The sequence below is a fragment of the Pleurodeles waltl genome, chromosome 6 (genome assembly GCF_031143425.1).
Source record: "Pleurodeles waltl isolate 20211129_DDA chromosome 6, aPleWal1.hap1.20221129, whole genome shotgun sequence".
Lineage (NCBI taxonomy): Eukaryota > Metazoa > Chordata > Amphibia > Caudata > Salamandridae > Pleurodeles > Pleurodeles waltl.
This window is the reverse complement of record NC_090445.1, coordinates 34,551,329-34,574,373: the sequence shown is the minus strand read 5'-3', so window position 1 is coordinate 34,574,373 and position 23,045 is coordinate 34,551,329. Positions and strand designations below refer to the sequence as shown.

The 23,045-nt window shown below is 47.8% G+C and overlaps 1 protein-coding gene across 6 annotated transcripts in view; it reads left to right on the top strand.

The window, feature by feature from the left end:
* Positions 1-23,045, top strand: part of PRRC2A (proline rich coiled-coil 2A) — a 1,008,219-nt gene that overhangs the window by 146,314 nt on the left and 838,860 nt on the right. The window lies entirely within an intron of this gene.

Genomic DNA, 23,045 nt, shown 5'->3' with positions numbered 1-23,045 from the left:
ATGGAGCAGATGGCAGTCGACCAGTCCACTTTATCCATTAGTTTGTCATTTGAGTGACCCTTTGTGCATTGTCCACATCTGTCAAAAAAAATATCCTTTCTCTTTTGTGATGAACTGGTTCAGAGTATGCTTTTTAAATATATATTTTTTTAATAGTAACTTTAAATACAATCTATATTTTGCCTGCACTGTTGGTGTCTAGTCAAATGGTCATTTATTTCCTGTCTTCTTATTAAAGTTGCTGTTGAGTTTCACAATGATGTTGTGACTGACCATGATTTAAGTGATTGGTTTGATGGTAATTTATTCTTGTCTTCTTCCCTAAAAATAATCATCATAATAATAATGGTATTAGTCAAAAAAATTATAAGCATGGTAGAACTGAAATTTATGCTTTACAAAATGCTAGTAAAATGGCCATAAAAGTAAATGCTCTTAAGTTATATATGGCATATGACTGGAATTCTCTTCAGATAGCAAGCTAAATTCGCAGCAAAGCGTTACATGTCCTGTGCAAGGACAGCTGCTTACAAACCACCAAATGGATTACAGAAGTCTTGCATTTGCTGTCACTATGAAAGACTTCTTTCATGCCTTTGAGACATATTTGCTAAAAGGGTAGGTTCCACACCGCATTGATGTATCTATATCCTTGCCTTTCATATCTGCCGACTGGAGTATGTTTTAAGCAGGATGTGAATTGCAGGGTTGAAATAAACAGATTGATAACCCCATGTATTAACTATTTAGCAGATGGTATTTGTCCCAGTAAAAGGCAACTTTTCTAACTTTTCAATGTTAAGCATAACATAAGTTGCTTCATTCTTAGTCATTATGTGTTGCTGTTGCGTCAGATTAAATGCTGAAAAATATCCCTTTCGCTAATGTGTTGCCAGGGAACTCGACCAGATTTCAATATCTGTAGTGTCTATCCTAACTGCATAATGGACCTAAGCTGGCTCTGTCTATGTTGTAGAAATATGTCACTTTATACAATGTCTATTGTAGATGAATCAATGGTGTTTAAAGTGTATATACGATCAGACAAGGTGTTAATCCCATTATCAACAATGTCTAGTGCTTTCTGTAAGTTTTCCTGATCTGTTTTCTTTAACCGGGCAGCGGCTTCTTGGTGGGAAAGTTTCCAAATTTCATAATAAACTGCATATAAGAAGCGCTTGTTACGTTGTCTTCTGGGGCCTAACAGGAAATCCTGCAAGGCTGTGTTAGGAGACAGAGATGCTCTTTAAAAGCATCTAATGAGGAACTTTTTAACCATATAAAAGTTCTAATGACACATTGTGAGGTTCTGGTCTACTTGTTCTACAACCCCCTGTGGAGTTTACAAAACGTGCATGACAACCATTTGTGTCCACTGGCCACAATAACTACCCACCTGAATGTGAAAGTGATGTGTTAAATGTTCCATTTCGGACTCACCCATCGAGTTGATCTTCAGTTGCATTAATGTATTTTTGCCATTTAGAAAATTTAGCTGGAACTGGGATACAGGGTGCATTCAATTACTTAATTTTTGGCAAGCCTTAGCAACTTGTCTGTTGTACAGTTTCATTTAAAAATATAATTTGAACAGGTAGCAGGCATGCTGTATATAAAGCTTCCATTCCCCTTATTTGCCAATTTTTAGTTCCCCATACACTCTTTAAGTCATTCAACTTCAGCCAATATTCATAGCCTTTTATAGCCTAACGGGAAACAAAGGACTCCTAACATATCAGTTTTGTATCAGTTAATAAAACATTGTGCTTTTCCATTATAGTCAATTTAAAATAATGACTCTGCATTGTTAACATTGTGCCCAGAAAGATATACAAACTTTTCAGAATGTTTTAGAACTACCCACTGGTGAAGTTGGGCGATGTTTCTATTGTGTGCAATTAAAAATAGTCTTTGGGGCACTTGCTCTGTGAATAAAATAATGTCCATAATACTTGTAACAGAACACATCTTCATAATTATATTTTGATTGATGAACTTCACTTTCAAATAGGTTAAACTCTAGTTCAGATAACATAGAATCAACTGTTTTTACATTCCAGTAATGAGAAACAACTCCAGGTGCTATTACATAATTAATTGAAAGTTTAAATGCATATGTCAAAAGATACTTTATCTCAAATAATTCCATCAGGAATTGGTGTAGCTGAAATATTCACGAAGGACAAATCATGACTAACCTTATGGGAGGAAAAATTTGGTTTTAGGACCTCATCCACCAATTCAACTGGAGAGCGTTCAGGAAGGTAAAGACCATTTATTAATAAGAAAAAGACAATGACCAACCTAATCCAAAGAAGCAATTTATCAGCTTATGTGCTCCTGACAGTCTTGTTGCAGAAGAAGCAGATGAGTCGGTGAAAGAGTTGTTGACGTTGGCAAAATATCCAGAAGCAGTTTGTGCAAAAACTGGAGCCGTATTTAGTGTGGAACTAATGAAAGATCATGTTCCACCCTTCCCAAGCTTGGAGAAGTGTCAGTGTTGCTGTGCAAAACCTGTAGAGGAACATCCTGGTCTGTAGTGAGGAGTCTGGGACTACCCATGAGTCCTCCAGGTCTGCTGTGCAGGATCGGCCCTATGGTGTAACTTGACATTGTCAATGGAAACCAGGCTTTTAAAAAAAAAAAATATATATATATATATATATATATATATATATATATATATATATATATTATAAATAGAACAGGGAGCGATGGCAGAATAACAGTTCTGGTACCGTGTATTTCCAGGACTGGTCCCGGTGCACAATAAGAAGGACCAAACCCTGTTTTCACAGCAGTCTTTTCATGCACTAGATCCCCAATTTTGGGAATCCAGCCAGTAGGTGTTGTTGGTGCATCACAGAACTGTTGTAAGTCCTACAGGACAGTGACACGTTCATTTATGTCAAAAGGTATATCTGCTGCCGCCGCGCCAGGGCCATCAAGATCTGCAACGTACATTTGTGTTCCAAAAAGGACTTCATATGGGATACGCCCTCCCAGCGACCTTCTGGGTAGATAAGTGCGCTCTGGACTCCACACAGGTGACTAAGCCAAGTACAACCCGTGCCTAATACTTTCATTGTTAAGGATTGCTTTAAGTCACGGGTTCTTTGCTGCACAACGCTATTTCCATCGGAATGACACAGAGACGAATAATGCAGTTGGACCCCTAATGAAGCCATGGTGTCCCTGAATGCCTTATGGAGAGAGATCTCCCAGCGTTCTTTAACAATTGCCAGTGGTCCCCTTACAGGGTGGCCAAACAGAAGTTCAAAGGGGGAAAAACCCTGCTCCCTTCTGCAGCACCTTTCTGTAAGCGAAAAGAAGGCATGGCAAGAGGACATACCATCTCCTTTTTGGTTTTTCAGGGAGCCCCATGATAATGCTCTTCAATGTCTTGTTTAATCTCTCAGCAAGTCCATTGGTTTGTGGATGGTATGTTATGTTGTGGTGAATTTGTAAGTCACTCCACACTCATTCCACATGTGTTTCAGGTAAGCTGACATGAAGTTTGTACCTCTGTCAGAAACCATCTCCTTAGAAAGCCCACTCTGGTAAAACTACCAATCAGGGCCTTGGCTAGTGCAGGAGCTGTAGTAGACCTAAAGGGAATTGCATCAAGGTTTCTGATGGATACAACTACCTGTGGATTCCTCACCTGATGAATACTCCCATGGCGCCAGCATTTGACGGAAATCTTCTTACTAGTCTCTGCACGTCGACGAGGACGTCACTCTAGCCCACGCGACGCCGTCTGACGTCATACAGGCAATAAGAAGTCCTCGCCGACGTGCCGATGACAGTTCCCTTTTTTCCGTGCATTCGAAACGGTTATCTTCGAGGGAGTTACTGTTACCTTCGTGGTTACAGTGTATTGTCTGCTGCGTAGTCTTCTCTGCGGTAACAATGTCTCAGAGGAAGTCGGGTTTGAAGCCCTGTCGAGAGTGTGGGGGCAAGATGTCAGTTACAGATCCTCACTCCGACTGTCTATGGTGTTTGAGCTCCGACCACGACGTCTCGACTTGCGATTCATGTCAACACATGAATCCGAAGGCCCTCAAAGAGCGCGAGGCCAAGTTATTCATGGCAAAGTCAAAGAAGAAGGAGAAACATCATAAGAAGTCTTCTTCGCCAAGGTCTCACCGGCGTCATCGAGACTCCCGGCGCCGTAGAGACTCACGACGTCACTCCAGCAAGGAGTCTCATTCGAGGTCACCTTCGGCTCGGCGTCGGAGGACTTGGGAGGTCAGCCCCACGGTCACGCCGCATCCATCGACGCCGTTGCCCTCTCCGGCGTCACCGACTTCACCTGGTCAGGCGTCAGTGATTGAGGTGGTGCAGCCTCTTGTGTTTTCTCCGGCGTCGCAGACGTCGAGGCCGGCGTCGGGGTCGCCCTCGATCCAGGCACCCCAGTATCCGGCTTTTCCCACTCCTGGAGCCGATAGTACCGCGTTTCTTAATGCGATGTATACCATCTTTCAGCAGATGGCTCCAGGAGCTGCTCCGGCTGGTCCTTCGGGGCCCTTGGCCTTTTCGTTGGGTGATCCTGCGCCTCTTCGGCCGGCACCCTTTATGCCCTTTCTCCCTTTTGGGAATGTGGGCTCGGCGCCGGTGCCGGCGTCGGTTGCCCCTCCGTCGAAGTCAGGATTTTGCCCTGTGACTCCGGTTGGTCCATCGGCTCCAAGACCTCGTCCTCCGGCTCCTGCCTCAGCGCCGAAGCTGCCTGTGGCGCCGGACGCGGCGTCAGATGCTTCTGGAGATCGGCGCCGTTCTTCGACGTCGGCGGAGGCCATGTCGACTCCGCGTATCGAGGAGAGACTTCATTCGAGGAGGCGTGCTCTCCGTCTTTTAGAAGAGCAAGAGTACCAGCGAGTCCTAGAGGAGGGAGAGATTGAGGACTCTGGAGACGGACTGCATGGTCTGGATACAGCCAGTGGGCTGGACACTTCCCCTGAGTGGGACCTTTCATCTCCAGGGGAATATACGGAGGAGGCTGCTTCCTTTCATGCTGTGGTGAGGAAGGCAGCGAGCTTTTTGGACCTGCCTTTGCCGGTGGCAGAGGCAAAGCAGAATTTGCTGACAGAGGTATTGCATCCGGCCTCTGCTGCAGCTGAGCCTCTCTTGCCATTTAATGAGGCTTTGCTGGATCCGGTGTTGGAGGTGTGGAAGAAGCCGGTGTCTTCCTCGGCCGTTCATAGGGCTGTGGCCAGGAGGTATCGAGCTGCACCATCTGACCCTGGCTTTCTCTCTAGACACCCTACGCCGGAGAGCTTGGTGGTGCAAGCCTCCTGTTCCTCAAAGTCAGCGCCTGGTTCCTTCCCGACGGTGCCTGGAGACAGAGACTCCAAGAAACTGGATGCGCAGTCCAAGAAAATATTTTCGTCATGCAGTTTGGCGTTGAAGGCCACCAACGCCACGTGCATTCTGGGGAGGTACATCCATGCGCTGATGGATGATATTTCGTCTTCATTCACGGAGCTTCCCCAGGGTCTTTTGGATGTGGTCTCGGACGCCCAGGCTGCCGCGACCCAGATTATCCAGTCTGGGCTGGACACGACCGACTCGGTGGCCAGGGCGATGGGCACGGCTGTGGTGGCAAGAAGACAGGCCTGGCTCCGAAACTCAGGGTTCTCTGCGGATGTGCAGTCGACCCTGCTGGACCTCCCGTTTGATGGGGACAGACTGTTTGGAGCCAAGGCAGATTCAGCCTTGGAACGATTTAAGGAGAGCAGAGCCACAGCCAAATCATTAGGACTGCAAGCTCCTTCTTCCTCTGCCTCTTCTAGAATTTTCAGGAGGTTTCGGGGATTTGGGCGTGGCTCTTATTCCTCTTCCTTTCGGGGGAGGTTCCAGCAACCCGCCTCTTCCCTCCCCTATAGGTCATTTAGAGGGAGGGGGAGGGGTGGGGTCCGTACCAGAGGAGCCTCTCAACAGCACTCTGCCTCTTCCTCGTCCTCTGGAGGGGTGCAGCAGGGGAAGCAGCCTTAGGCTTCCACCGTTTCCCACTCACTCCTCTCCTGTAGGGGGAAGATTACAGCGTTTTCTCCACAAGTGGAAGTCTATCACAACGGACACTTGGGTTCTCGGCATTGTGGGAAAAGGCTACGCCCTTCCCTTTCGGGAGTTCCCGCCCCTCATCCCGCCCCGCCCATCTTATTGTTCAGAAGAACACCTCCTGTTGCTAGAACAGGAGGTTCAAGTCCTCCTTTCAAAGGGCGCGGTAGAGTTGGTCCCAGAGCAGGAAAAGGGTCGAGGTTGTTACTCAAGATACTTCCTGATTCCCAAAAAGGATGGTCAGTTGAGACCAATCCTGGATCTGAGGATCTTGAATTGGTTCCTCAAACAGGAAAAGTTCAAGATGCTGACCCTAGCACAGGTGCTTTTGGCGTTGATCAAGGAAGATTGGATGGTGTCTGTCGACTTGCAGGATGCTTACTTTCATATCCCGATACTCAAGTCGCACAGGAAGTATCTCCGGTTTGTGGTAGGGTCGCAGCACTATCAGTTTGCGGTCCTCCCGTTTGGTCTTACTTCAGCACCTCGAGTCTTCACAAAGGTGATGTCAGTGGTTGCGGCGGAGCTCAGAAGGAAGGGGATAGCAGTATTCCCTTACTTGGACGACTGGTTGATCAAAGCCAAGTCCCCGGAGCTTGTGTCGCATCATCTGCAGTCAACAACCCAGTTGTTGTTCGACCTGGGCTTTTCGGTGAACGTGCCCAAATCTCACCTGGAGCCCTCTCAGCGCCTCCTGTTCATAGGGGCAGTACTGGATACAACATTGAGTCGAGCCTTTCCTCCGCCTCAGCGGATTCAAGATATTCAGGAATTGGTTCCAATGTTTCGAAATGGAGCGGTAGTTCCAGTCCTCAAGGTCCTTCGTCTGCTCGGTCTGTTCGCCTCCTGCATTCTGTTGGTCACGCATGCTCGCTGGCACATGAGGGCTCTTCAGTGGTGCCTCCGAAGGCAGTGGTCTCAACACAAGGGAGATTTAGAAGGTACTGTCAAGATCTCCAGAGATGCTGCTGTGGAATTGAAGTGGTGGATTGCGGGCAACAATCTTTCACAGGGGAAGCCGTTCGCGCAGTCGCCACCAGTGGCCACGGTAATAACGGATGCCTCCACCCTAGGATGGGGAGCTCATCTGGGGGATCTGGAGATCAAAGGGCTTTGGTCTCCAGAGGAACAGGTGTTTCATATCAATCTGTTGGAGTTACGGGCTGTACGTTTGGCTCTCAAGGCCTTCCTCCCATCCCTTCGTGGTCAGTCGGTACAGGTCCTGACGGACAATACTACCACGATGTGGTACATAAACAAACAGGGAGGAGTAGGGTCGTACCTTCTCTGCAGAGAAGCTCTTCGGCTATGGTCCTGGGCAAAGGACCATCAGATTTGCTTGGTGGCAAATCATCTGGCCGGGGTCTTGAATGTACGTGCGGACAGTCTCAGTCGCCAATTCTCGGCAGACCACGAGTGGCGTCTCCATCCAGATCAAGTCTGTTTAATCTTCCAGATGTGGGGGTTTCCTCGGATAGATCTGTTTGCCACTCGGGAGAACGCGCATTGCCCGTTATTCTGCAGCCTCCAGTATCCGATGCAGGGAGCGTTGGGGGACGCGTTTCAGATAACCTGGTGCGACCAGTTGCTTTACGCGTTTCCCCCCATACCCTTGATTCCTCGAGTGTTGAGGAAAATTCGCCAAGACCGGGCCCAAGTCATCTTAATAGCTCCGGATTGGCCAAGGAGGGTATGGTACTCCGACCTTCTCCAACTCTCACTGTGCCCTCCGCTCCGTCTCCCTCTCAGGGCAGACCTCCTCTCGCAGTCGCAGGGGCAGGTTTTACACCCCAACCTCCAGAGTCTGCACCTACATGCTTGGAGATTGAACGGGGCAACCTGAGTTCCTTCTCTCTCCCGCCTGATGTAGTGGATGTTATCTTAGCGACCAGGCGACACTCCACTAAATCTATCTACGCTAATAGGTGGTCTAAATTTGTTATGTGGTGTGGAGAGAGACAGATTGATCCCTTACATGCTCATCTGTCACATGTTTTGTCTTTTGCACTGTCTCTAGCGCAGAAAGGTTGTGCAGTAGCTACCATTAAGGGTTATTTGTCGGCCTTGTCAGCCTTCATTTGTCTTCCAGACCAACCATCGTTATTTAAATCCCCTATTGTTCTCAGATTCTTGAAAGGTCTTCTGAATCAATATCCTCCAAAACCATTCGTTATGCCTCAATGGGATTTGTCCTTGGTCCTGACTTTCCTTATGGGGTCCCCTTTTGAGCCTATGCATTCTTGCCCCTTAAGGTATTTGGTTATTAAAACAGTATTCCTGGTAGCTATAACATCTGCAAGGAGAGTGAGTGAGTTGCAGGCCTTATCGGTTAAACCCCCTTATATAATGTTTTATGGGGATAAGGTGGTGTTGAGGACCAAGGCTGCTTTCCTTCCGAAGGTTGTTTCACCCTTCCATTTGGCTCAGGCAATCACTTTGTCCACGTTTTATCCTCCGCCTCATCCTTCAAAGGAGGAAGAAAGACTACATCGCCTGGACCCAAAAAGGGCGTTGAGCTTCTATATCGACAGAATGAAGGATATCAGGCTGGAGGATCAGCTGTTTGTCGGATACGTGGGCAAGAGGAGAGGAAAGGCAGTCCACAAGAGAACACTCTCCAGGTGGGTTGTTCTTTGCATTAAAATCTGTTACTCTTTGGCAAAGAAGGATCCGCCTGAGGGCATTAGAGCTCACTCCACCAGAGCTAAGTCGGCCTCTTCGGCCTTGGCCAGGGGTGTTCCTGTGGTTGACATCTGCAAGGCCGCAACTTGGTCGTCCCTTCACACTTTTGTGAAACATTACTGTTTGGACTCTGAGGTCAGAAGGGACGGTCATTTTGCACGGTCAGTGCTGCAGGATTTCTTGGTTTGACCATTTAGGCACCCACCGCCGGGCGTGGTACTGCTTTGGGACTCTATTCATCAGGTGAGGAATCCACAGGTAGTTGTATCCATCAGAAGAACGAGTTACTTACCTTCGGTAACGACTTTTCTGGTGGATACATTAGCTACCTGTGGATTCCTCACGGTCCCACCCGCCTCCCCGTTGCCTTTTTGGTCTCTCCAAGCAATCCTTGAGTGTGCTCCTTTTGGTCTTCAAAGTTGCAATACATTTTGCATGTATGATATTTGTATATATGTGTATATTTATATATAAATCTATATATATATTGGGTATATACATGATTCGTATGTATAAATATATTTATTTGTTTAAAAAAAAAAAAAAAAAAAAAGGTTATATTAAATCTACAGCTATTTTATTGCAATGTTGTGTGATTTACAATATTAAGAGATGTTGCTTTGCTCTTTCATTGCATTGGGTTATTATTATTATTCTCATGCACGTAAAAAATGTTGGTACTGTCATCGGCACGTCGGCGAGGACTTCTTATTGCCTGTATGACGTCAGACGGCGTCGCGTGGGCTAGAGTGACGTCCTCGTCGACGTGCAGAGACTAGTAAGAAGATTTCCGTCAAATGCTGGCGCCATGGGAGTATTCATCAGGTGAGGAATCCACAGGTAGCTAATGTATCCACCAGAAAAGTCGTTACCGAAGGTAAGTAACTCGTTCATCTGGTAGCATGATCCACTACCACCAGTTTATACTGGTTCCCTGAGGCTGTGGGTGGCTCAAGTGGACCCACAATGTCCACAACAACCTTTTCAAAGGGAACCCCCACCACAGGAAGGGGAATGAGGTAGGCCTTTGGGTGGCCACCTGTCTTGCCTCTGGCTTGACAGGTGACACAGGAGCTGCAAAACTCCTTCACCTTCTGGGACATTTTGGGTCAGTAGAAGTGGTTGACAAGCCTACTCCATGTTTTTGTTTGTCCCAAATGCCCAGCTAGGGGGGATGTCATGGGCCAAAATGAAGAGAAACTCCCTAAACTGCTGAGGCACTACCACTCTCCTTTGGGGTCTCTGGCCTCAGTGTAAAGGAATCCATCTTCCCAATAGACCCTGTGGGAGCCACTGACATCTCCCTTTTCCTGTGCAGTAGCTTGCTGCCTCAGGCCTTCCAGAGTGGGACAAGTCTTTTGTCCCTGGCATAGCTGTTCCCTTGAGGGTCCCCCTGGGGCCAGGAACTCTACCTGCTAAGGCTCCAGCTCCATGGACTCAGTTCCCTCAGGGAATAAGGCATCTTTCTGAGAAGAGGTCTTACTTCATTTGCTGTTCAGAGGCTGGTCCCCCAGTCCTCTCACGTGTTTTCTTCTAAGGCTGGGCTATTATTCCAAGCTCCAACACTTCTTTTTCACCCTGTGCTCTGCTTTGTGCTCTTGTTTTCTCTCTCTCACCCCCCACCCCCCAGTTACATTGTCAGCATTGGTGGCTGAATAAGTTTGTCCAGCCAAATACTGTCCTGGAGAAACCAGTTTGTCTGTCAGCATGGTGACACTGGCACCTGTATCCTTCAGGGGCATCTACTTTTGTCCCATTAATTAAGAGCTGCTGCCTATATTGTTGCATGTTAGGCGGCCAGTGTGCTATATCCACCCCACCCTTATAGAGTAGAATAGCTTCAGTGTGGACCCTGATTTGCTCTGGGCACACTGTTGATCCCACCTGGAGACTGGCTATACCAGTACTAACTGGAGCAGTGCTAGGGGAATTCTTTTTGGGACAGGCCATGTCTCCATTTTGGTGCCCATGCTGTTTACAGGTGTGACACCAGGCCTTCTTGGGATCAATGTTTTTACCCTTATACCCACTACTGGACTGTGAAGAGGCTTGGGCCTACCCTCCCGTGCAGGTTTTGGGGCCTTTGTGAAGACTCTTTGATTTGTCCTTAGGTGTCTCACCATCCTTTCCTTGGGGAGGCTTTGTGACCCCATTCTTTTGGTCACCCCCTGTGAAAGTCTTGGCCACCCTAGTCTTGACCCAGTGGTCTGCCTTCTTTCCCAATTCTTGGGGACAAATTGGACCTAGTTCTACCAGATATTGATGCAACTTGTCATTGAAGCAGTTACGTAAAAGATGTTCTTTCACAAACACATTATAAAGACCGTCATAGTCATGCACTCCACTTCCTGTTATCCAGCCATCTAGTGTTTTTACTGAGTAGTCTACAAAATCAACCCAGGATTGGCTTGAGGTTTTGTGACCCCCCCCCCCCCGCTCCCCCCCTGAACCTAATTCTATACTCCTCAGTGGTGAATCCAAAGCCCTCAATCAGGGTAGCCTTCATGTGGTCATAGGATTCAGCAGCTGCCCCAGTCAGTGTGAGGAGTCTATTCCTACACTTAGCAGTAAACCGTTCCCAGAGGAGAGCTCCCTAGTGAGATCTGTTTAGCTTTTCTCAAAAGCTGTGAAGCATTTGGTGAAATCACATATTTGAGACACTCCCTTTGGGGATTTTTAAGATATCAGTATTCTCTCAGACCCTATTGACCCTCTCAGACCCCTATTGATGTTGCTGCCACCATTAATGGTGCTAAGCCAATTTCTGCTCTCTCCCTTTCTATAGCTAGGAGTTGTTGCTCCATAGCTAACCTTTTGGCCATCCTTGCTAAAAGGAGGTCCGCTTCATTGGGGCATCCCTCAATGTTCCTAAAGGGGCTGGACTCCCCGGTAGAAAATCCAGGTCCTGTCCGTACTGTCCTTGGAGATACGGGCCTTATCTCCCTAGTTAGGTGAGTAGAGGGGGGTGGGGGAGTTCATCCTCCTCATCTCTAACATCTTCCTTGTCTGAGGGGAGGTTTTCCTTCTCAGCAGTGTGGTCCCTTGTATACTCTGCGAAGAGCTCCTGGAGCTTGACCTTGGTAGGGTTGAATCCTGTTCTATTTTTTTTTCAGTTTGCAGAGGGACCTTAACTCTGCCATCTTTAGATGGAGGTAAGGGGTAAGGTTGAGTTCCACAACTATTTCCTCTGAGCTGCTCATTATGTTACTAAAGTTGGGATTACTCTTTAAAAACTAAAGCGTACTTCTAGTTACTAACCCTTAACTTAAAATAACTTTTACATTTAAAAGGAAATGCTGAGGGGACTTCCCGCAAGGCCATAGCAGGATTTTTTTAAAAATTCAGAAAAAGTTGCCAATTTAAAAAAATCAATTTTGGAATTTAGTTATGTGATCAGGTATTGGCCGAGTAGTCCAGCAAATGCAAAGTTGTAGACGCCAGCGTTGATCCACCAATGTAGGAAGCTGGCTCTGTATATACTATGAAAATGAGATATAGTGTGCACAGAGTCCAGGGGTTCCCCAGAGGCTGAATAGAGGCTAAAGTAAATAATACTAATGCTCTCTTTTGTGGTAGTGTGTTCGAGCAGTTAGGCTTACCAGAGAATAGTGCAAAGCATTTGTTGTACACACCCAGACAATAGAACACTCTCAATGATTTAACTCCAGACCAATGTTTTTTTGTGTAGCAAAAATATATGTTCTTAATTTATTTCTAGAACCACAAGATTCAGGTTTCAGGTAAGCACATTAATAAATACGTATTTCACCTATGAATCAATATTCCTTTGATTGGAATTGGTAAATTATGCAGTTTAAGAATAAATGGCAATAATCTGTTTTACAAGTTGACCTGTGCAATTTTCAGAAACAGTTCCTGGTTGGGTTGACGTCCTTTGGTGTAGTTTCTTTTTGGACAGGGCCGCTGTCCTCTGTCCTCTGGACTTCTTGGTCCTTTGGGGTGTAGGGCAGTCCTCTGGAGCTTGGCAGAGGTTGCTGGTCCTGCAGGATGCGTCGCTGAAACTCCCAGACCATATACCTAGTATAGCTGCACTGCACTTACAATGTCTAAGAATGGACCTAGACACTGTAGGGGCATATTGCTCATGCAGCTATGCTCTCACTTGTGATATAGTGCACCCTGCCTTAGGGCTGTAGGGCCTGCTAGAGAGGTGACTTACCTATGCCACAGATAGTGGTTTGTGGGCATGGTACCCTGAGAGGGGTGCCATGACGACTTTACCTTTTTCTCCCCCCACCAGCACACCCGAGCTGTAAGGGCAGTGTGCTTGTGCTTGGTGAGGGGTCCCAAAGGGTGGCATAATATATGCTGTAGCCTTTGGGGACCTTCCCTAGCCACAGGGTCCTTGGTACCATGGGTACCTTTTACAAGGAACTTAACTGTGGGCCACGGTGTGCCAATTGTGGAAACAAAGGTATACATAATGGGAAAGAACACTGGGGCTGGTTAGCAGGATCCCAGCACAGTCTCAAAGTTGGCATCAATATCAGGCAAAAAGTGTGTGTGGGGCGGTGGGGGGGTAACTATGCCAACAAGGGCACTTTGTTATGGTTAGGAACAGAATCTAATCCCACAACACGTGACAACTGTTGGCCTAATCTGTTTCCGGCCTGCTACCAACGCCTCATCTCTGCCCAAGAGTGGGGATGATTTGTGGCAACCGGGTGCGTGACATTGTGACTTCTCAGGGAAATCGTGGCGGATCAGAGCTCATCCTTTTCTCTGTTACATTTGTCTCACACAGGCAAAGACAAACAGAAGCAGGGAATGGTTCAATAAGATTTATTGAATCAGCTGCATCTTAGATGAAATAACATGAAATGCAGTAATTAGGATGATGAAACATACTAGAAGCAAAATAGTGACAAAAGTGAAACACAAGACGAGTTCCACCATAGTGTCACTATCCGAGATGTGTGATTCCTACATACACTACTAATGCTCTAGCTTTAGAGCACAGCAGGATAAGCCCTAATCCACCCTTCAGGACTGCCTGGGAAGACATCATGCCCCCATATCCGAGTGGGACAGTATAGACAATAGGCTTCTTCACTAGAGACACCATCCCCATGTAGACCAGAGAACCGGTAGTTTCAGCATGTAGATTTATTGATGTCAAGCAGCATGCAGTTGTGGTCATCTGGCAGGACCTCCCTCTAATGCTCAAGGGACAGAGAAATGTTTTATGATAAAACAGCTAGTGTTCTGAGTAAAGTGTCCCTGCGTAAAAAGTCACATGTTTCTGTGAAATATTAGAGATGCAGTATACCACTTGTGCCGGCAATCCTATCTCGTTGCTGCCGTGAAGAAAGCATAGAGTGAAAGAATGTTTTGCAAAGAAATGCAAATACTTTCCTTGGCGAAAGGACAGCAAGGTAAAGGAAAACAATACATCACCACATATGTGATAATTTCTAAAAGAATAAAATGAAATTGTTACTAGGCTAAAGGGCACAGGCAGTAGGCCTAGTTGATAAAATGACGGGCCCACATGCATCACTCAAATGGCTCCACAACACCCTGCGATATTTTAAAACTAGACAAATGTCAACAGTGACAAGTCAAACCATACTTGAGAATGTGGATTCAAAAATTTTGAAGTAGACAGTTTAAAATCTTAGCAGGGGCGACAATGAAGATGAATTCTAAAAGTCAGTGTCATTTTGAAAATCTCCATTTACAGCCGGTAGACTTGACTGAAGGAAATGTTCCACTTTGGCAGATGGTAATGTGACCAAATTGGTGTCAAGGAATACCAAAGAGCACTTGTGTTCCAAAGCCTGAGCTCTGGCTGGGGCAGCAGCTTTCTGTGTTATGCCTGATGTTGAAGCAAGAGCCGCCTGATCCATGAAGGGCAGCTCATAAATGGCTTTGCGTAGCAAAAGCACCCTCAACGTGCATTTCTGGTAATGAGCCCTCAGTGAGAACATCAACAGATCAGTGTCCAAATTTTATTTTATTTTTGACCTGTAAGTTATCCCCGTTGTCTAAGTCATGTGTGCACCAGGTAGTCCGACCACGGGTCAAGGAGAAGAGATCAGCAAACTGGTGTAAGACTTGCTATCAGTCAGTCTGCTTTTAGTCAGAGAGGGTGTCTGAAAAGACCACTTCTGATAATGAACCATCTTTGGGGTTGCTGAAAAGTAGATCAGGGAGAGGTTCAGTCTCAGCTTCCTGTCTCTCGTGACTGACAATGAGCATGGTCATGGATGACCATTTTGTGGCCCGTGCAGGAGACAAAGTCCACCAGGTTGGTGGTTTCCTCTTCTCTTTCTAGTATGGGGTAGGGCCTACTTAATTTGTCCTGGAGGGCCCTAGAAGCCACAGGCTGCAACACCCATACCTTCGGTTCTGGTTAGAACTCCATCAGTGCAGCATTCTAGTCATACCAGAACTTTTGGAGCTCTTGACTAGCCTCAAGATTGTTGGAAGCTTTTTCCATGTACTCAGCCATTCTGGGACGAAGGCCAAGCAAGTAGCTGACAATATCTTGCGTAGGCTCTCTGAGCGGTCTCTCCCATCACTCCTTCACAAGACAAAGTGGTCCCCTTACAGTATGCCCAAACCCAAGCTCAAAGGGGGAAACTCCCTTCTGTGGCACTTCTCTGTAAGCAAAATGCAGGCACAGAGGTAAGACATCCCATCTCCTGAGGTTTTCGGGGACTCCTCCGATCATACTTATCATACCTTTCCATGGCTTGTTGAATATGGGGTAGTGACCTTATAGGTCACATCACATTCAGCCCACATGTGTTGTAGGTAGCCAGAACAGGTTTGTACCTCTCAGACACCACCTTATTTGGAAAAACCACCCTGGTGAATACACCAATGAAGGCCCTAGCTACTGAAGGGGCAGTAGTAGTCCTCAGAGGAATTGGTTCAGTGTATGTAGTTGCATGATCCTCTCCAACCAGTCTCAATCTGTTCCCCAATGCTGTTGGAGGGTCTAGAGGACCAATAATGTCAATCACTACCTTTTCAAATGGAACCCCAACCAGTGGAAGTGGAATTAAGAGGGCCTTTAGATGTCCACCTGTCTTGCCACTGGCTTGACAGGTGGCACAGGAGTTAGAAAACTCCTTCACCTTCTGGGACATACCTGGCCAGTACAAGTGGTTCACCAACTACTCCATGTTTTGTCATGATCAAGATACCCTGCTAGGGGAATATCATGGGCCAAAGTTAGAAGAAACTCTCTAAACTGCTGAGGGACTACCACTTTCCTAGTGGCACAGGTTTGGGGTCTCACCTCAATGTATTGGAGTCCCTCCTCACAGTAGGTCTTGTGGGAGCCACTGATATCTCCCTTTTCCTGATCAGTAGCTTGTTGTCTCAGGCTTTGAAGAGTGGGACAGGTGGTCTGTCACTGGCACAGATCCTCCCTAGAGGGTTTCCTCTAAGAGCTCAGCCGTGTAATGCCCAAGCTCCTGAGACTCAGTTCCTTCTGTAGCTGGCAGGTCTTGTACCTGAGGAGAGGGAACCTGATGGGGTGTCTGATTGGAAGCTGTGTTCCCAGACATTTTGCATTTCCTCTTGGTGTTTTGGACCATTATTCCAGACTCCAGCTCTACTTTTAAACCCTGGGCCTTGTTCTGTGTTCTTGTTTTAACACAAACCCATCCAGGGACACCCAGCATGAGCTGCATGGGTCTTTCGATCATTTCCCACCTGACATTGTGTAGGTGTTGCAGGGGATACACCACCTTCTTCTGGCCAGGAACCCTGTCCTCTTCTAAGGATACCATCACCACAGGATGTACATTAGTCTGATTAACAGCATTGAGGACTGTATATGTCTCAGCAGTCATATATTCATCTGAATACACCAGTTGCTCAGTCACCATGGCAACACTGGCATTAGTGTCTCTCATTGCTTCAACCTTAATCCCATTTGTAGGAAGTTGGCTCTGTATGCACTATTTCAAAGTAAGGAATAGTATGCACAGAGTCCAAGGCTCTATTTTGTGGTAGTGTGGTCGAGCAGTAGGCTTATCAGAGGGTAGTGTTAAGCATTTGTTGTACACACACAGGCAATAAATGAGGAACACGCGCTCAGAGACCATTCCAGGCCAATAGGTTTTTGTATAGAAAAATATATTTTCTTAGTTTATTTTAAGAACCACAGGTGCAAGATTTACAAGTAATACTTCAAATGAAAGGTACTTTAGGAACTTTGAATTAGCAAAATAGCATATACAGTTTTCACATAAATGACATATAGCTATTTTAAAACTAGACACTGCAATTTTCAACAGTTCCTGGGGAGGTAAGTGTTTGTTAGTTTTTGCAGGTAAGTAAACCACCTACGGGGTTCAAGTTTGGGTCCAAGGTAGCCCACCGTTGGGGGTTCAGAGCAACCCCAAAGTTACCACACCAGCAGCTCAGGGCCGGTCAGGTGCAGAGGTCAAAGTGGTGCCCAAAACTCATAGGATTCAATGGAGATGGGGTTGCCCCGGTTCCAGTCTGCCAGCAGGTAAGTACCCGCGTCTTCGGAGGGCAGACCAGGGGGGTTTTGTGGGGCACCGGGGGGGACACAAGTCCACACAGAAAGTACACCCTCAGCGGCACGGGGGTGGCCGGGTGCAGTGTGCAAACAAGCGTCGGGTTTTCAATTGAAATCAATGGGAGACCAAGGGGTCTCTTCAGCGATGCAGGCAAAGGGGGGGTGGGGGGGAGCTCCTCGTGGTAGCCACCACCTGGGCAAGGGAGAGGGCCACCTGGGGGGCGCTCCTGCACTGGAGGTCGGATCCTTCAGGTCCTGGAGGCTGCGGATGCAGTGCCTTTACCAGGGGTCGGGTCTTTAAAGCAGGCAGTCGCGGTCAGGGGGGAGCCTCGGGATTCCCTCTGCAGGCGTCACTGTGGGGGCTCAGGGCGGTCAACTCTGGCTACTCACGGTCTCTCAGTCGCCGGGGAGTCCTCCCTGAAGTGATTGTTCTCCACAAGTCGAGCCGGGGGCGTCGGGTGCAGAGTGCCAAGTCTCACGCTTCCGGCGGGAAACACGTGTTGTTTCAAGGTTGCTTCTTTGTTGCAAAGTTGCAGTCTTTGGTGAACAGAGCCGCTGTCCTCTGGAGTTCTTGGTCCTTCTAGATGCAGGGCAGTCCTCTGAGGCTTCAGAAGTCGCTGGTCCCTGTGGAAAGCGTCGCTGGAACAGTGTCTTTAGAAGTGGGGAGACAGGCCGATAGAGCTGGGGCCAAAGCAGTCTTCTCTGCAGGGTTTTTCAGCTCAGCAGTAATCTCAGTTCCTAGGTTCTGGGGAGCCCCTAAATACAGAATTTAGGGGTGTGTGTAGGTCTGGGGGTGTTAGTAGCCAATGGCTACTAGCCCTGAGGGTGGCTACACCCTTTTTGTGCCTCCTCCCTGAGGGGAGGGGGGCACATTCCTATCCCTATTGGGGGAATTCTCCATCTGCAAGATGGAGGATTTCTAAAAGTCAGAGTCACCTCAGCTCAGGACACCTTAGGGGCTGTCCTGACTGGCCAGTGACTCCTCCTTATTTTTCTCATTATCTCCTCCGGCCTTGCCGCCAAAAGTGGGGCCGTGGCCGGGGTGGGGGGGGGGTAGGCAACTCCTCTAGCTGGAGTGCCCTGGGGTGCTGTAACAAAGGGGGTGAGCCTTTGAGGCTCACCGCCAGGTGTTACAGTTCCTGCAGGGGGAGGTGAGCAGCACCTCCACCCAGTACAGGCTTTGTTACTAGCCACAGAGTGACAAAGGCACTCTCCCCATGTGGCCAGCAACATGTCTGGAGTGTGGCAGGCTGCTAAAACCAGTCAGCCTACACGGGTAGTTGTTTAAGGTTTCAGGGGGCACCTCTAAGGTGCCCTCTGGTGTGTATGTTACAATAAAATGTACACTGGCATCAGTGTGCATTTATTGTGCTGAGAAGTTTGATACCAAACTTCACAGTTTTCAGTGTAGCCATTATGGTGCTGTGGAGTTCGTGCATGACAGACTCCCAGACCATATACTCTTATGGCTACCCTGCACTTACAATGTCTAAGGTTTTGCTTAGACACTGTAGTGGCATAGTGCTCATGCACTTATGCCCTCACCTATGGTATAGTGCACCCTGCCTTAGGGCTGTAAGACCTGCTAGAGGGGTTGTAAAGAAATGGCTCCCTGTTGCAGTTACCCCCCACTTTTTGCCTGATACTGATGCTGACTTGACTGAGAAGTGTGCTGGGACCCTGCTAACCAGGCCCCAGCACCAGTGTTCCTTCACCTAAAATGTACCATTGTATCCACAATTGGCACACCCTGGCATTCAGATAAGTCCCTTGTAACTGGTACTTCTAGTACCAAGGGCCCTGATGCCAAGAAAGGTCTCTAAGGGCTGCAGCATGTCTTATGCCACCCTAGAGACCCCTCACTCAGCACAGACACACTGCTTACAAGCCTGTGTGTGCAGGTGAGAACAAAATGAGTAAGTCGACATGGCACTCCCCTCAGGGTGCCATGCCAGCCTCTCACTGCCTATGCAGTATAGGTAAGACACCCCTCTAGCAGGCCTTACAGCCCTAAGGCAGGGTGCACTATACCATAGGTGAGGGTACCAGTGCATGAGCACTGTGCCCCTACAGTGTCTAAGCAAAACCTTAGACATTGTAAGTGCAGGGTAGCCATAAGAGTATATGGTCTGGGAGTCTGTTTTACACGAACTCCACAGCACCATAATGGCTACACTGAAAACTGGGAAGTTTGGTATCAAACTTCTCAGCACAATAAATGCACACTGATGCCAGTGTACATTTTATTGCAAAATACACCCCAGAGGGCACCTTAGAGGTGCCCCCTGAAACTTAACCAACTAGCTGTGTAGGCTGACTGGTTCCAGCAGCCTGCCACACTAGAGACATGTTGCTGGCCCCATGGGGAGAGTGCCTTTGTCACTCTGAGGCCAGTAACAAAGCCTGCACTGGGTGGAGATGCTAACACCTCCCCCAGGCAGGAGCTGTGACACCTGGCGGTGAGCCTCAAAGGCTCACCCCTTTGTCACCGCCCAGCAGGGCACTCCAGCTTAGTGGAGTTGCCCGCCCCCTCCGGCCACGGCCCCCACTTTTGGCGGCAAGGCTGGAGGGAACAAAGAAAGCAACAAGGAGGAGTCACTGGCCAGTCAGGACAGCCCCTAAGGTGTCCTGAGCTGAAGTGACTCTAACTTTTAGAAATCCTCCATCTTGCAGATGGAGGATTCCCCCAATAGGGTTAGGATTGTGACCCCCTCCCCTTGGGAGGAGGCACAAAGAGGGTGTACCCACCCTCAGGGCTAGTAGCCATTGGCTACTAACCCCCCAGACCTAAACACGCCCTTAAATTTAGTATTTAAGGGCTACCCTGAACCCTAGAAAATTAGATTCCTGCAACTACAAGAAGAAGGACTGCCCAGCTGAAAACCCCTGCAGCGGAAGACCAGAAGACGACAACTGCCTTGGCTCCAGAAACTCACCGGCCTGTCTCCTGCCTTCCAAAGATCCTGCTCCAGCGACGCCTTCCAAAGGGACCAGCGACCTCGACATCCTCTGAGGACTGCCCCTGCTTCGAAAAGACAAGAAACTCCCGAGGACAGCGGACCTGCTCCAAGAAAAGCTGCAACTTTGTTTCCAGCAGCTTTAAAGAACCCTGCAAGCTCCCCGCAAGAAGCGTGAGACTTGCCCCACTGCACCCGGCGACCCCGACTCGGCTGGTGGCGATCCAACACCTCAGGAGGGACCCCAGGACTACTCTGATACTGTGAGTACCAAGCCCTGTCCCCCCTGAGCCCCCACAGCGCCGCCTGCAGAGGGAATCCCGAGGCTTCCCCTGACCGCGACTCTTTGAACCTAAAGTCCCGACGCCTGGGAGAGACCCTGCACCCGCAGCCCCCAGGACCTGAAGGACCAGACTTTCACTGGAGGAGTGACCCCCAGGAGTCCCTCTCCCTCGCCCAAGTGGAGGTTTCCCCGAGGAATCCCCCCCTTGCCTGCCTGCAGCGCTGAAGAGATCCCGAGATCTCTCATAGACTAACATTGAAAACCCGACGCTTGTTTCTACACTGCACCCGGCCGCCCCCGCGCTGCTGAGGGTGAAATCTCGGTGTGGACTTGTGTCCCCCCCGGTGCCCTACAAAACCCCCCTGGTCTGCCCTCCGAAGACGCGGGTACTTACCTGCAAGCAGACCGGAACCGGGGCACCCCCTTCTCTCCATTCTAGCCTATGTGTTTTGGGCACCACTTTGAACTCTGCACCTGACCGGCCCTGAGCTGCTGGTGTGGTGACTTTGGGGTTGCTCTGAACCCCCAACGGTGGGCTACCTTGGACCAAGAACTGAACCCTGTAAGTGTCCTACTTACCTGGTAAAACTAACAAAAACTTACCTCCCCCAGGAACTGTGAAAATTGCACTAAGTGTCCACTTTTAAAACAGCTATTTGTCAATAACTTGAAAAGTATACATGCAATTTTGATGATTTGAAGTTCCTAAAGTACTTACCTGCAATACCTTTCGAATGAGATATTACATGTAGAATTTGAACCTGTGGTTCTTAAAATAAACTAAGAAAAGATATTTTTCTATATAAAAACCTATTGGCTGGATTTGTCTCTGAGTGTGTGTACCTCATTTATTGTCTTGTGTATGTACAACAAATGCTTAACACTACTCCTTGGATAAGCCTACTGCTCGACCACACTACCACAAAATAGAGCATTAGTATTATCTATTTTTACCACTATTTTACCTCTAAGGGGAACCCTTGGACTCTGTGCATGCTATTCCTTACTTTGAAATAGCACATACAGAGCCAACTTCCTACATTGGTGGATCAGCGGTGGGGTACAAGACTTTGCATTTGCTGGACTACTCAGCCAATACCTGATCACACGACAAATTCCAAAATTGTCATTAGAAATTGATTTTTGCAATTTGAAAAGTTTTCTAAATTCTTAAAAGTCCTGCTAGGGCCTTGTGTGTTAAGTCCCTGTTTAGCATTTCTTTTAGAGTTTAAAAGTTTGTAAAAGTTTGAATTAGATTCTAGAACCAGTTGTAGATTCTTAAAAAGTATTCCAACTTTTAGAAGCAAAATGTCTAGCACAGATGTGACTGTGGTGGAACTCGACACCACACCTTACCTCCATCTTAAGATGAGGGAGCTAAGGTCACTCTGTAAAATAAAGAAAATAACAATGGGCCCCAAACCTACCAAAATACAGCTCCAGGAGCTTTTGGCAGAGTTTGAAAAGGCCAACCCCTCTGAGGGTGGCAACTCAGAGGAAGAGGATAGTGACTTGGAGGACAATTCCCCCCTACCAGTCCTATCTAGGGAGAACAGGGTCCCTCAAACCCTGACTCCAAAAATAATAGTCAGAGATGCTGGTTCCCTCACAGGAGAGACCAACACCTCTGAAATCACTGAGGATAGCCCCAGTGAAGAGGACATCCAGTTAGCCAGGATGGCCAAAAGATTGGCTTTGGAAAGACAGATCCTAGCCATAGAGAGGGAAAGAAAAGAGATGGGCCTAGGTCCCATCGATGGTGGCAGCAACTTAAATAGGGTCAGAGATTCTCCTGACATCCTAAAAATCCCCAAAGGGATTGTAACAAAATATGAAGATGGTGATGACATCACCAAATGGTTCACAGCTTTTGAGAGGGCTTGTGTAACCAGAAAAGTAAACAGATCTCACTGGGGTGCTCTCCTTTGGGAAATGTTCACTGGAAAGTGTAGGGATAGACTCCTCACACTCTCTGGAAAAGATGCAGAATCTTATGACCTCATGAAGGGTACCCTGATTGAGGGCTTTGGATTCTCCACTGAGGAGTATAGAATTAGATTCAGGGGGGCTCAAAAATCCTCGAGTCAGACCTGGGTTGATTTTGTAGACTACTCAGTAAAAACACTAGATGGTTGGTTAACTGGAAATGAAGTGTGTAACTATGTTGGGCTTTATAATTTGTTTATGAAAGAACACATTTTAAGTAACTGCTTCAATGAAAAGTTGCATCAGTATCTGGTAGACCTAGGTCCAATTTCTCCCCAAGAATTGGGAAAGAAGGCAGACCACTGGGTCAAGACTAGGGTAACCAAAACTTCCACTGGGGGTGACCAAAAGAAAGGGGTTACAAAAACTCCCCAGGAGAAAGTGGGTGACACTAGAAACAAAGAAAAAGAGTCCTCTGTAGGCCCCCAAAAACCAGAACAGGTGGGTGGGCCCCAAGACACAACCCAAAACAAAGGTGGGTACCAGGGTAAGAACTGGGATGCCACTAAGGCCTGGTGCCACAACTGTAAACAGTCTGGGCACCACACCAAGG